Below are 14,435 nucleotides of genomic sequence, written 5' to 3' on the forward strand. Positions count from 1 at the left end.
AACCCCGTCTCCACTAAAAATACAAAAAAAAATTAGCCGGGCGCGGTGGTGGGCGCCTGTAGTCCCAGCTACTCGGGAGGCTGAGGCAGGAGAATGGCGTGAACCCGGGAGGCGGAGCTTGCAGTGAGCCGAGATCCGGCCACTGCACTCCAGCCTGGGCGACAGAGCGAGACTCCGCCTCAAAAAAAAAAAAAAAAAAAAAAAAAAGAAAACTGTGCTTTCTCTTCTGGAAAGCCATTCATCCTTCCTCCTTTTCCCTCTGAGTGGATTACAGGGTGGATGGGGCAGGGGGTTGCCCTCCCAGAACCCAGAAATAAGGGTCCAGCACTTAACACTGTTGAGGAGCAAACTTTCCCCCACCAGCCATGGGGGAAAGCATCAGATGCTGAGCTCTTATTAGACCCAATCAGATGGAATTTTCTCTTTTTTTATTCTTTCTTTCTTTTCTTTTCTTTCTTTTTTTTTTTTTTTTTTTTTTTTGAGACGGAGTCTTACTCTGTCACCCAGGCTGGAGCGCAGTGGCGTGATCTCGGCTCACTGCAAGCTCCGCCTGCCGGGTTCACTCTATTCTCCTACCTCAGCCTCCCGAGTAGCTGGGACTACAGGTGCCTGCCACCATGTCCAGCTAAATTTTTGTATTTTTTTTAGTACAGACGGGGTTTCACTCTGTTAGCCAGGATGGTCTCAATCTCCCGACCTCATGATCCGCCCACCTCGGCCTCCCAAAGTGCTGGGATTATAGGCGTGAGCCACTGCACCCGGCCTCAGATGGAATTTTCAGAAGGTTCTTTTCTCACACTTGTTAGGATGGGTAAAAGGTAACAGGTAGCAAAGGAGATGACAAGAAAGAAGAAAACATCCAAACCTAACATTTGGCTGGGGAGAGATTCCTTGTGGAACATCTGCAGGTGCTTGCATCTGGGCCAGACAATGTAGGGGCCCCCAAGGCCACTCTACAGAGATCACTGAGCCCCTGTGGAAAAGACCAGGGTCCAGAACAAGGATACACAGCTCAGTCCTCAAACAGCTCCCTTAAGGCAGGGGAGCTCGGCACCCGGGGAATGTCCCAGAAGCAAGATGTTCCCACTGTGTCCTAGAGACTTGGGTGTAGGCAGAAACTCACATATGATCAGGTTTGAGCCTAGGTTAGGTAAGTAGAGGAGTGTCAAGAAGAGCAGTGGGGATTTGCATGCATGGGGAAGGCCAGGGCTGGAGGCGAGATGGACTTTCCCTCTCTCCTAAAAAACTGAAAAATAAACATAAGAAACAGGAAGGAGGAAGAGAGAAAGGGAAAAAGAGAGGGACCAAGAAAATAGAATCCATTTAAAATAGATGGTTTAAATGATTGTATTGCAATGTCATGCACAACATTGTGAATGCAATTAATACCACTAAAAATAATTAAAATGGCAAGTTGTATGTTATGTAACAATTTTAAATGATGTAATATGTCAAAAATCACAGTGTGCATTTTAAATGAATGAAATATATGGTATCTGAATTTATATCTCAATAGAGCTGTTTTTAGAAGGTGGTATCCACAAGCAAGCATGTGTGTGTGCATGTGTGTTGGAGTACATTCGCATGCACATATGTGTGTGGCAGGAGTGTCAGTTTCCTAGCTAATCTACTTTGGGTGGAAACTGTCAGTGAGGACTAGGCAAAAGTGGAGAAGAGAAATGTAACCTGCCTGTCCATTGTTCACTGGTGCCCTTGAGGAAGAGAGAAAGAAGTATGGCAAATGCTAAAATAATATGATATTATAAGCTTCACATATTTTTTAAGGGGGAGTATTCTCTACCACAACTTCCACGCCTGGTTTCCCTTTCTCAATGCACTTTGTTTACAGAGTTACCCTCATGAAGGCTGTGGCATGAATGATCACGCTGAAGCTCCTATTTTCCCCTTGAAATATGCACTTGTGCTTAGGAATGCAGCAAATCTCTTTCAATTATACCTTGGCGCCAGAGTCCCTTTTCCTGGAAGTGCACCTCCAATGTCAAGAGGGTGTGGTGCAGTGGAGACGATGCTGCATCTGGGTCAAAGACCTGCCTCCCTGCCTAGGAGACCTTGAGCAGTCATTGCCTGGACGTCTTTGACCATAAAATGCAGATGATGATGATGCCTCCCTTGCCTTCTCCCTGGACTAGCGTGCGAAGCAAAATCCAAACAGGACAACATGTGAAAGAATTCAGTAAACTGTGAATCACTGCCTCAGTGGAAACTCTTCTGGATGCACGTAATAGAAACACAATCAAGTAAGCAAAAAGGAAGACACTGAGTTGAAAGCAGACTGGGATACCTCTCAGAAACTATGGCAGGAGGTGAGGCTGGATCCAGAGCCAGGGTCTGGAGAGCGGGGAATGCAGGCAGCTCGCTCCTGTGGCTTCTCACTGCTTTTCCATCTGTTTTCATCTCTGTCTCTCTCTCCAGAGTGGCTTCCATTGTTCTGGCTTGCAGGGCCAAGCAGGGATACCCCATGGCTCCTGTGACTACATAGCCTTAATTTAAGCCATGAGCCCAGACGTCTATGCCAGGTCCTAATTCGGTTGGTTTAGCTGGGCTGGGTGTGGACACGTGTTGTCCGGTGAGTCATGAATATGGACAGGGGTCACATAGAATAAATTTGACCATTCTTTGTCCATCCCTGTGGGTGTGAGCTGGGCAGGTACCAGGAGAAGAGACTTCTACAAACATTTGGCAACATCTAGTGGTGTGATTACAACAGTCAGTGAAAGAGGAAGATTCCATTTTGAGAGCCTCTTTTCCTAGTGTCCCCATCTTTGCTGCCTTCCATGAGGTTGATCATGTGAACTCCATGGTGGTTGGCCATCGCTGGGCAATGCAGCCAAACAAAGTGAGCAAAAGTAGGCTGGAGGGCTCCGTGGGTGAATGGGACTAGGCTGGCTGTGGTGCCCCAGGAGCCCTGCAGCCACCTTGCAGCTTTTCTGAAATCGTGAACGGGCTGCTATTCTTCTTGTACCAAGGTGTCCATGTTGCCTTTCTCAAAAAATGAATTGCAAATAAGAGTGGGTACAAGTCATAGAAACCCATTCCAAGCTAGCTTTACACAAAAAGGAGACCATTCTGGGGCTGCTTTTCCAGATCCCTCTGTCCTTTCTTTCCTGCTGCCCTTTGAGCCATTCCACTGTTTCCAGCTCTCTGGAGACAGGCATGGTGAGGTCTGCATTGATCCCCCCCACCATGAAATGAAGGGGAAGATGCTGAACTGCTGATTTTTCCCCCTTCTTTTTCTGTCATTGCCTGTGGTCTGCAATTACCCATTCCCCTCTTGGCCTTCAGAGCTGAGCGAGGGTGAGCAGGTGTTGAAAGCAACTTTGTTCTTTTTGAGTCAATTTCATTACATGGAGAGGATCCAACTCTCTCTGTGTAGCTGGCAGCTCCCAAGGCCAGACCACTGGGCAGGATTCCCAAGAGCAGTGCTAGCCTCTTTGGTGTCACAAAGGGTCGGGCCAGGCCTGCTCATCTCTTTCCCCAAGAGCAAGCTGCTTTTTGAGCAGATGTATGAACAATTGGATGCGTCTGATAGACTGCAGTTCTGTAAGGTTGCAATCCTACCAGCCTTGCAGAAAAGTAAAAAGAAAAGCTCCAAACTGAGGCCTCTCAGTTCTGCCATCTTTCAGACTTTCCTGCATTCTCACAGGTGGGCCAGCAACTAACCATGGACCAGTAGGCCTGTCCCCTGCACTATAGAAGATGCTGGTTATGGGATGTACAGGTGGAAGAGTGAAGGGAGCCACGCAGAAGACCCAGGCCTTTTCCTTGCCCAGAACTTAACTGGGCAAACACACAGCAGATCCCTGCAGGATTTAACCCTTAAGGATTAGCCCTTAAGAAGCTACAAAGGTAAACAAGTACATGATTACATTCAGGCTGGTTGCTGAATAATAATAGCATCTGTTCCTGGCACCATTCTAATCAGTTTACATTTGTCAGTTCACACAGCAAATAAGTGACAGAGCCAGGATTTGAACCCAGACAGTCACTACACAAACTTCCTCCCACATTATCAGCCTCTCACAATGCAAACAAAACACTGACACAGAATGTGATCGTCTTTGCTCTTGTGTACTTGTGGTAATTTGCATGATTGAAAGATACCATTAGGCAAAAGAAATGTTTTAAATAACTAACCCCTGGAAAAGCAAGGTTTAGAGACTAAACATTTCATGACCCATCCGAAGCTCAGCGGTCAAGTTTGCAATTTTGCCAACTTCCCGCAAGAGTAAAACTGGGTGCTCTCGTTGCTGTTAATGGAGGAGGACTGTGACCTTGATGTACAGGTGGTGGGAGGGTGGGGCATTATTTAAGCAATGTGATCTGATGGGGGGTGCTGGAAAATGAACAAAAGTGTGAATTATTCCACAGCTGCTCACCCTGACGTTTATTGTGACTTTAAAATCTGTGAACATATGGTAACGGCTGGAAGCACAAAATAGCAGTTGGAAACGTGTAGACTTAAGGAAAAACCAGCCACCCTTATACCTCCCCACTTAGCTTCTCTGTAGAATGCTGTTGTCTTGCTAGCCTTTTTCGCTCCCAAATCTGAAGAAAGCCCAGGAACAAATGTCCCCTTTTCTTCAGCCCATCCGCCCATGCATCCGTGAGAGCTTTTCCCACTCTGGTAACAGAAGTTAGTGTTTTGGTTCTTGGCTATGGTATTTTTATGTATTGTGCCCTTCCACAGTTTTTGTTGGATCTTGCTAAATTCCACATCTTTGTTTTACAAGGCTGGATAGAGAGCTGGAAACATTGGGATGACATTTTGTTTGGGAATCCATGGTGGTCCTTGGAAATTCAGGTCAACGGCTGCTTCTGTTGCCAGTTGAGGGAGCCCCACTGTGTGGCTAGGAGATACCACCAGTCTCCGGCCTCCCAGTTATCCCCCTGGTCATCCAGCAAGCCTCACATCTTCCCCTTCCTCTTGAAAGCCTTTGGGAGCATCCTAGTGGCAATGACTGCCCCCTTCTCTGTGCCAGGGGCTGACTTCCACTTAGCCTGTCTAACTTTCTAGTTTTCTTTTTTTTTGAGACAGAGTTTCGCTCTTGTTGCCCAGGCTGGAGTGCACTGGCGTGATCTCGGCTCACCACAACCTCCACCTTCTGGTTTCAAGTGATTCTCCTGCCTCAGCCTCCCGAGCAGCTGGGATTACAGGCACCTGCCACCATGCCCAGCTAATTTTTGTATTTTTTTTTTAGTAGAGACAGGGTTTCACCATGTTGGCCAGGCTGGTCTCGAACTCCTGACCTCGTTATCCACCCGTCTTGGCCTCCCAAAGTGCTGGGATTATAGGCGTGAGCCGCCGCGCCCAGCTCACTTTCTAGTTTTCATGTTTTGTGTTGCTCTCTTCTAATTTGTAAGATTCTGAAATTTCAGAAGCATGTTTTCTTGATCCATCCCCTGCCTCACTACATTGACAAGTAGTAGCCGGGTGCTTCCTCTGTCAACATACACATTCGTATTTGTATACTTGCTGCAAACCACCATGCCTTTGATCAAGGAATGAATCCACTGCTTTACAGAGATTTCCATTTCCTGATCCTCTCCTTTCCTAATCAAGTTGACTTGGGAACTAGGGGCACTCATAGAACCGAAGCCAGTTCACCCCTCTCATAGTGAGAGAGACCTAGAGGTCAGTTTCATGGGTAAACTGAGGCTCCCTCAGATACCTGCTCTTTCACATAACAAGCTGTCCCAGAAGGACCAGTTCATACAGCAACTTCTTTTCTAAACACATCTCTCTGGAAAGCCCCATGCAGAGAGTGCTAGCTTCCTACCCGATATCCACCCCCACCTTCTCTCTTAGAGATCCCCGGTGTTATCCTGGTTAGCACGTATCCAGTGAAAAGATGAGTTCTCTTGCAGAAGATAAAAGCAGAAGTTGTTGGGTGGGACTTCTAGGAAAGCCTCGTTTGCCATTCCATCCTTCCTGATTCCTGTTGTTTGAGATGTGGATGTGATGGCTGGAGCTGCAACAGACATATTGAGGCTGTGAAGAAAAGACTAAAAGAATCATGGACCAGATGCGGTGGCTCACGCCTGTAATCCCAACACTTTGGGAGGCCGAAGCAGGTGGATCATGAGGTCAAGAGATTGAGACCATCCTGGCCAACATGGCGAAACCCCGTCTCTACTAAAAATACAAAAATTAGCTGGGCATGGTGGTGTGCCCCTGTAGTCCCAGCTACTTGGGAGGCTGAGGCAAGAGAATCGCTTGAACTTGGGAGGCGGAGGTTGTAGTGAGCTGAGATCGTGCCACTGCACTCCAGCCTGGCGACAGAGTGAGACTCCATCTCAAAAAATAAAAATAAAAAAATTACAAATACCTGTCCCTGATTTTCTCAAGCCACCAAACCAATGCCAGTAATTACCCATGTCTGCATTTCTCATGACATGACAAAAATAAACACCTTCATGCATTTACACCACTACAGTCAGTTCTCTATTGCTAGCGACTGAAAGCAATTCCTAACTGATATACTGTGTTAGAGAGAGAGTAGTTCAGTGATTATTCACAGGCTTGAGTGACAGGGAGCTGAGCTCTTATGAAGCCAGTTCTCAGGAGTTCTTCCTTTGCTGACAAGCCCTAGAGTCAATCTTCTCTGAGTTAAGAGATTCTTTTTGGTGTTCCCAAATATAACTGCTTCAGTGTAAGTGAAACACGAAAGCCACCAGGCTCCCTCCCTAGAAGCAGTTTTAGGAAAGCAAGTCATCATCTCTCTTTGACGTGTGGTCACCTGCCAAAGTGTTGCTGATACCAAAGCCCACGAGCTACATGTCCAAGTTCTCCAACATCTGGCAGCTGAGCTGCTACTTGCTTTTTTAAGCACAAAACCAAACATTCAAATGTTCCCGATTTAGCCTCATAAGCTTTATGTTGGGCTCCTCTACCTTGGCCCACAGCTGCCAGTAATTCAAAGCTCTCTCTTATACAGATATGTTCAGTTCTTTTCCCTGCATGCATTCCCTTCATCCCCAACTGTGATGAAGTCACACTGGAGGAATTTTTCTAAAGGCAGCCACTCGTGTCTTACCAAGATTAGGTGTCCAAAAGGTTTCTCTGGGGCTGAGGTGGAGGTGAGAGTGTCCTCAAAAGGTGGCCCTTTTGAAAAACCCGATCCTCTCTGTAGCCAGGCCCTCACTGCAAGCAGCCAGATTAACTTGTGCTATGGAGGGGGGTGGTATGGCGTTGGTGGGGAAATCTAACCCCGCCTTTTTTCTCCTTCACATCTGGGCAGTTTGAGAAGCTGGTTGGTGGGAGGCTGAACTCGGGAGCCAATAAACTGCATTCCCAAAGGCTAAGCATCCCATTTTGTGAGCCCCTTCATCTCTTGCTGATGCTGTGCAGGACCTGAAGGCTCCTAGGCTGCCTGCTCCCTCCCTCTCTGTTTTCTCCTGTCATGCCCCAGTTTAGTGCTGCCTTCTGTAGGGAGCCTGTGCAGTCAGGGAATATTGGCACTAAGGGGCTTCAAGCTTATCTCATCTCACTTTTTTTTTTTTTTTTTTTTTTTGAGACAGAGGCTGGAGAGCAGTGGCATGATCTTGACTCACTGCAACCTACACCTCCCAAGTTTAAGTGATTCTCCTGCCTCAGCCTCCTGAGTAACTGGGACTATAGGTGCCCACCATCATGCCTAGCTAATTTTTGTATTTTTAGTAGAGACAGGGTTTCACCATGTTGGCCAGGCTGCTCTCAAACTCCTAACCTCAAGTAATCTGCCTGCCTCAGCCTTCCAAAGTGCTGGAATTACAGATGTGAGCCACCATGCCCAGCCCTGTCTTACCTTCTAATTCAAAGTATGGGCAAACTGACGTCGATGGCAGGTCGGAGACCTGCCTCAGGTTATATCGCTAGTTAGTGGCCCAGCTTTTAGTCCTGATCCTAAACAAGCATGCCTGTCACAATGATAGATTAGTAATAGATTAAAGCTGATTTTTTTTTTTTTTTTTTTTTTTAGATGGAGTCTCGCTCTGTCGCCCAGGCTGGAGTGCAGTGGCATGATCTCGGCTCACTGCAAGCTCCACCTCCTGGGTTCATGCCATTCTCCTGCCTCAGCTTCCCAAGTAGCTGGGACTACAGGTGCCCACCACCACGCCTGGCTAATTTTTTGTATTTTTAGTAGGGATGGAGTTTCACCGTATTAGCCAGGATGGTCCTGATCTCCTGACCTCAGGTGATCCACCTGCCTCAGCCTCCCAAAGTGCTGGGATTGCAGGCGTGAGCCACCGCACCTGACCTATCTGATTCTTAAATAGCATTTACTATGTGCAGGACACCATTCTAATGTATACATAAAATCGTCCCATGTTATGCATGAAGAATGTAAGGCAAAGAAAGGTTGAATAACTTGCCCAAAGTCTCAGATAGTAAGTGGCAGAGTTGGGATTTGATCCTAGGCAGTCCGGCTGTGTTCTTGACCACTCCACTATACCGATACACTAATACCCATTCTTTGACTTGTTTACATCAGGTCCAGATAAGAGCTCTCTAATAAAACTCCTCGGTCAGAGGAATACTGGCTTAACATCTTACCCCTAGAGGAGCATTTCCCAAAATATGATAGCAACAGGTGTTGAAAAAACTAACAAAAACAAAAATAAATGCTATAGCCAAATAAATTTGCAGTTACATTAAACCAAGTTAAACAGGTTTTATATTACAGAACTTCTCAGAGCCTTTAATATGCTAATAGACATTATACATTCTCTGAGAGAGTCTAAAATATTTCCCAAACTTTTGGGACCATAGAAGCTTTTTTGATGCATTGATGTCATGACATATCATGTGCCCTGTGGAAAACTCAATTGAGTAAAAAAGGCAAATTGTGTATTATTACAAAAAGAGTTTTGACATCAAGAATGTCCTAAGATGGGTTAATCCCAACACTTTGGGAGGCTGAGGCAGAAGGATCCCTTAAGCTCAGGAGTTCAAGACCAACCTGGCCAACTTAGGAAGACCCCCCATCTCTATATTTTTTAAAAGGCCTTTTTAAAAAATGAAAAAAAAAAAAAGAAAAAAAGATGAGTTCAAAACCCCCAGGGTTCCCTGGTCCACAGCTTGACAATGGCTATTCTAGAAAATACTATTTAAAATATAAGACTTGAAGCTCATCTTCAAGGGAGGCTAAATACCATATCATACTGCCCCATGCATAGGATGAAGGAGAAAAGCGAATGAAAGAATGTGGATGTGTGTTTTAAAAACAGTCCCCTTTCATTTCACATTCTATGTCCATATAAATAAAAAAATAATTTTAAAAAAATCAGTTCCCTATCCTACTAGTTCTTTTCTTTTTTCTTTTTATATTCTCTTTCCTCCCTTTTTTTTTTTTTTTTTTCATTTAAAAATCTCTTGTTGCTCCACAAAGATTTAAGGTAGCTTAATCTTCCAGTGAGTCAATGTTCCTGTTGACGGAGACATATTTAAGTAAAAGGTCATTATTTTAGGTGGATTCCTAACCCTTCACTCTATCCTAAAAATTCCCTACTATCATCCTACAGGTCAACCTAAAATTTCTGCCATTGGCATTTTGTTTATTGGGTTAAGGCCATGTCTTTCAAGAAAGAGGCCTTGGGTTAAGATACAGTTTCATTTTGCAGTTTGGTGTGAACACAGGTGGCTACTGCCACATGGGAATGTGTCTCTCAGATTAGGGCACTCATCCAGGAAGAGACCCCTAAGGACAGGGACCTGGGATGGGAAAGTACTACGATGGGTACTTGCATGCAGCCCTAGAAAGTGAGGTGCCCTGCTAAGAAGTCACTCTTTCCTTTTTAGGGAGATGTCCAAAGATACGTTTTATTTCTTTAACAGGTTTGCTTTTTTTTTTTTTTTTTTTGAGACAGAGTCTTGCTCTGTCACCCAGGCTGGAGTGCAGTGGCACGATCTCCGATCACTGCAATCTCTGCCTCCTGGGTTCAAGCGATTCTCCTGTTTCAGCCTCCCAAGTAGCTGGAACTACAGGCATGCACCACCACGCCCGGCTGATTTTTTTGTATTAAAGTAGAAATGGGGTTTCACCATGTTGGGCAGTCTGGTCTTAAACTCCTGACCTCAAGCAATCCACCAGCCTCTGCCTCCCAAAGTGCTGGGATTAAGGCATGAGGCACTGCACCTGGCCTCTTTAACAGTTTTATCTAGGGCCTGCCCTTATCCGAGGTCATTTTGTGTTTATATTAGACTGCAGGTCTTTGAACCTGATTTCAAACCTCATGTCAAGGCTAATGCAGCATCTGCAGTACTGCACCCGAATGTGACAACCCAGACCAGGTGGGGAAAATGAAATCTAGTTCAGGCTGGGTGGCCCAAGGTCCCCCTTGTTACACTGGCCAGCAGCAAGGTAACACTGGCCTTGGCTCACAAGGCATGTAAACCACACAAGATGCTGCAGTCAACACCATCCAGGCGAGAGAGAGAATTATAGACTGGAGGGGATGCGAAGGGTCCTCTCCCTTGAGAACCCCACCGTCTCCCATGCTTGTTTGTTCTGTCTTCACAGGACTGGGGGTCCAGCTATCTGTAATTGGGAAGTGAAGAGGATGTGACCGCCAGGTGATGCTAACCCCGAATCCTTGGTGCCTGTATTATGCACCCTATGCTGAATTTCGGTTCCAGCTGTGTGCTAGGTGAGTCTTTGGGTATTTGACTGAATGATCTTTTAAGGCTGGTGTGCCCCTTGTCAAGGCTAACCCATCCAGCTAAGTGTTTTCTAAACAACAACATAGTCTGGGCACAGTGGCTCACACCTGCAATCCCAGCATTTTGGGAAGCCAAGGCAGGTGGATCATCTGAGGTCAGGAGTTCGAAACCAGCCTGGACAACATGGTGAAACCCCATCTCTACTAAAAATACAAAAATTAGCCAGATATGGTGGCGGGCGCCTGTAGCGACAGCTACTCAGGAGGCTGAGGCAGAATTGCTTAAACTCAGGAGGGGGAGGTTGCAGTGAGCCAAGATCGCGCCACTGCACTTCAGCCTGGGTGACAGAACAGGACACTGTCTCAAAAACAAAAACGAAAAACAAAACAAGCTTATTAGGAGTTTTTGTATGTATGTTAGTAATACATACGAATTATAGAAAATTTAGAAAATATGGATAAGAAAATGGAAAAGTCATCATAATCCTATCACCCAGAGATAACCACAGCCGACTTTGGATGTAAGTCCCTCCTGTCCATCCTTCCAGTCTCTAAATCTCACTACATATGCTGCTGATGGGATTCATGTGTGGTCCAAGCATCGCGCTGCCCCACCCCTCAGACGCTGATCTGCAGCCATGACTGACTTAGGGGAAGGGGCGGGTTTTTCTGTTGGGCTTCTTGGGCCTGGAGGGTAAAGGGAGGGGCTAACAGGGAGCCCGGCGCTCTCTCTGTCCCAAGGCCAGGTCTGACCTGGCAGAGAGGAACTGGCTCCACAGCTCTGGGCAGAATCCACTGCTGCTTCCATGCAGGGAGGACCGGGGGAGCCGCAGCCCCACTCTGGTAAGTGAAGAGAGGGAAGCTGTTTATCTTCAATAGTGCGTTGGGGCTGGTATTTTCTCTCCTGGCACCCTCATCCCGGGGCAGGGTCCTTGGCAGGAATGGACAGAAACAATGCCCTCTTGGCCACACTTCCACGTCCTTAGCTCCTCACACCCCCTCCAGCACTGGCCACTGAGGCTGCTCTGCTATTCCTTTTAGATTTCCCAATTCCAAGTCTATATTTAGTCTTTTCTGCACTAGAACACGCATGGCAGTTAAATATGAAATCTAAGATGTCATCAACCAGCAGCCTAGGATTCCACATAAAATGCATGCAGAAACGTACCGAGGGCTGGCTGGCTGCGATGAGTCACCTCAGGGCCCCCAGCCGCTCGCCACCTCTTAATTCTTCACATTAAGCAAGGAGAGCAACTGGGAAAGCTGGGCTCTTCGGAGGCAAACACCGGCCAACTAGGGGATGCTCCTCTGCTGTTTCCACTTCTTCCCAGGCAGCCCCTGCTGGCTTTCTGTTTATTTTGCAATTAGCACTTGAAGGAGACTCTGGGGACATTTTTGCTTGGGGGCTGAGAGCTGATATTTCAGAATTTCTTCCCCTCCTTAGAGCACTAGGTTCTGGAAGGAGGGTTTGAAAACAACAGCTCTCAGCGTTCTTTCTAATAATACTCTTGATAATGATCCTTGGCAATTTCATTATCCACAGACATGATCCTTCCGATACTCAGCCTCCCGGTTCCTCTCCTTGCTCTTTTCCACCAATCTTGTCCTTTATGGTATAGCGGCCACTCACCCCCATGGCCATTCCCTTGACTCTGTCGTTACTCCCAGTTGCGCTGTCTATACCATCTTGACTTCAAAGGTCCCACTCTCCTAACACAGTACCCGTCCCACTCAGTCTTCCCTCTCCAGTGATTCTTCAGCTTTACTGCGACCCACAATGGACTGATCTGCGATCTTTTCACCGTTCCTTGCTCCTACTTGCAAGTCTTCCCTGCCCTCTGTACCCACTTAGATGCTGTGATCTGGGGTCTTCATCCCTCCCATCAATACACAGTCAACTCCCTTGACCCCCTCTCCTTTGTTGTACCTGCCTGGCAAGACCACAGTCCTGGCTGAATCCTACTGTCTGCCCACTGCGTGCACCTGCCCGGCTGTGTGCAGCTGCCTGGTCTCACTCTACGTTCAGCCTCACTAGCGGCAGGTGGGTCCTGGCGTCTGGCTGACACTCCTATTTCATTTCCCTGCACTACTTATTCTCACACTCTCCAAGACAGTGATTTCATATTTTTCCCCCACTCAAACTTGCAACACTTCCTCCCCTATCCTCACCCTCACCTGGTGACCTTTCTTCCAAATTCACTGAGCTAATAAAATAACTGGCTGCCAAGTTCCCATCTTCCCACCCTTGCCCGCACTCCCACCTCCATCTGTGCCTACCTGCTCTGCCTTCCCGCCTTAGACAAAGAATGAATTTCCCAAGCGCCTGTCAGCAATTCTCAAAGTGTGGGCCTGAATCTTGACTGTATCAGTATCACCTGGGGGATGGTCAGAAAATGCAGCTTGTCCACCCCTAGTCCAGACCTGCTGAATCAGAATGTCTGGGGCAGGGCCAGGCTCAGTGGCTCATGCCTGTAATCGCAGCACTTTGGGAGGCCAAGGCAGGTGGATCATTTGAGGCCAGGAGTTCGAGATAAACATGTGAAACCCCATCTCTACTACAAATGCAGAGATTAACCAGGCGTGGTGGTATGCACCTGTAATCCCATCTGCTTGGGAGGCTGAGGCATGAGAATCACTTGAATCTGGGAGGCGGAAGTTGCAGTGAGCCAAGATTGTGCCACTGCATTCCAGCTTGGGCAACAGAGCAAGACTCTGTTAAAAAAAAAAAAAAAAAAAGTCTGAGGTGGGGCCCCAGAATCTGTTTCAATGAGCTCTCCAAGGCATTCTTATGCATGGCACTGAGCTAGGTCCCTTTCTGTGTCACCTACTCAAGGACATCCCTCTAGCAGTTGTCTCTTCTCTTTTTTTTTTTTTTTTTTTTTTGAGACGGAGTCTCGCTCTGTCACCCAGGCTGGAGTGCAGTGGCCGGATCTCAGCTCATTGCAAGCTCCACCTCCTGGGTTTACGCCATTCTCCTGCCTCAGCCTCCCGAGTAGCTGGGACTACAGGCGCCCGCCACCTCGCCCGGCTAGTTTTTTGTATTTTTTTAGTAGAGACGGGGTTTCACCGTGTTAGCCAGGATGGTCTCGATCTCCTGACCTCGTGATCCGCCCGTCTCGGCCTCCCAAAGTGCTGGGATTACAGGCTTGAGCCACCGCGCCCGGCCAGTTGTCTCTTCTCTACAGGATCGTTTCCAATATCATACAAACAAACCAGAAACAAAACACCTCTCTAGACCCCAAGCCTGCTTTAGCTACCACCCCATTTCTCTACTTCCCTGTTTTCTCTTGAACTCCCTTCAATCAGTCTTTGGTTTTCACCCTCCTCCAAAAGTGCTCTCGCCAAGGTCATTGTGAGAGAAACTGGCTAGATGGTCACCAAACCACTTCCTCTTCCAGGGCACATAACCAAATGATGTTTCCCAGTTACTTTGCCTTTAAATGAGGCCGTGTGACTAGTTCTTGCCATGGGAACTCCAGTAGGGTCAACGTGCCAGCTTCAGGCTGAAGCACCAGAGCTCAGGTGTGCTTCTATATGGACCACTCCTTCCCTTTCCAAGGGAACCATGGCAGGTGTGCACTGAAGATGGAAAGAGCCTGGCACCCAAATCACCAAGAAGGCCACCTGCCAAATACTTGATTGGACTGTGAGATGAGTGAAATATAAGCTTTTTATTGTACTAAGTTATTGATTCCAGGGTTATTCATTGGAGAAATAAGACTGCCCCAATAAAGTCACCAGGGACTTCCAAATTTCTAAATCCAATAGTCAATTCT

The 14,435-nt window shown here is 47.1% G+C and overlaps 2 long non-coding RNA genes across 3 annotated transcripts in view; one reads left to right on the plus strand and one right to left on the minus strand.

Moving 5' to 3' along the window:
* Positions 1-4,385: 4,385 nt before the first annotated feature.
* Positions 4,386-11,954, minus strand: LOC141410037 (uncharacterized). The gene is made up of 2 exons (XR_012433344.1): positions 11,828-11,954; positions 4,386-5,990 (listed from the first exon to the last, which is right to left on the minus strand). It is a non-coding gene; the product is annotated as an uncharacterized lncRNA (long non-coding RNA).
* The window catches only part of LOC135970300 (uncharacterized), an 80,183-nt gene continuing 77,027 nt past the window's right edge, over positions 11,280-14,435 (plus strand). For both annotated transcript variants that reach the window (XR_012433343.1, XR_010585994.2), the window contains exon 1: positions 11,280-11,502. This is a non-coding gene — a long non-coding RNA (uncharacterized lncRNA). The remainder of the gene's footprint in view (positions 11,503-14,435) is intronic.

The sequence above is a fragment of the Macaca fascicularis genome, chromosome 4 (genome assembly GCF_037993035.2).
Source record: "Macaca fascicularis isolate 582-1 chromosome 4, T2T-MFA8v1.1".
Classification (NCBI taxonomy): Eukaryota; Metazoa; Chordata; class Mammalia; order Primates; family Cercopithecidae; genus Macaca; species Macaca fascicularis.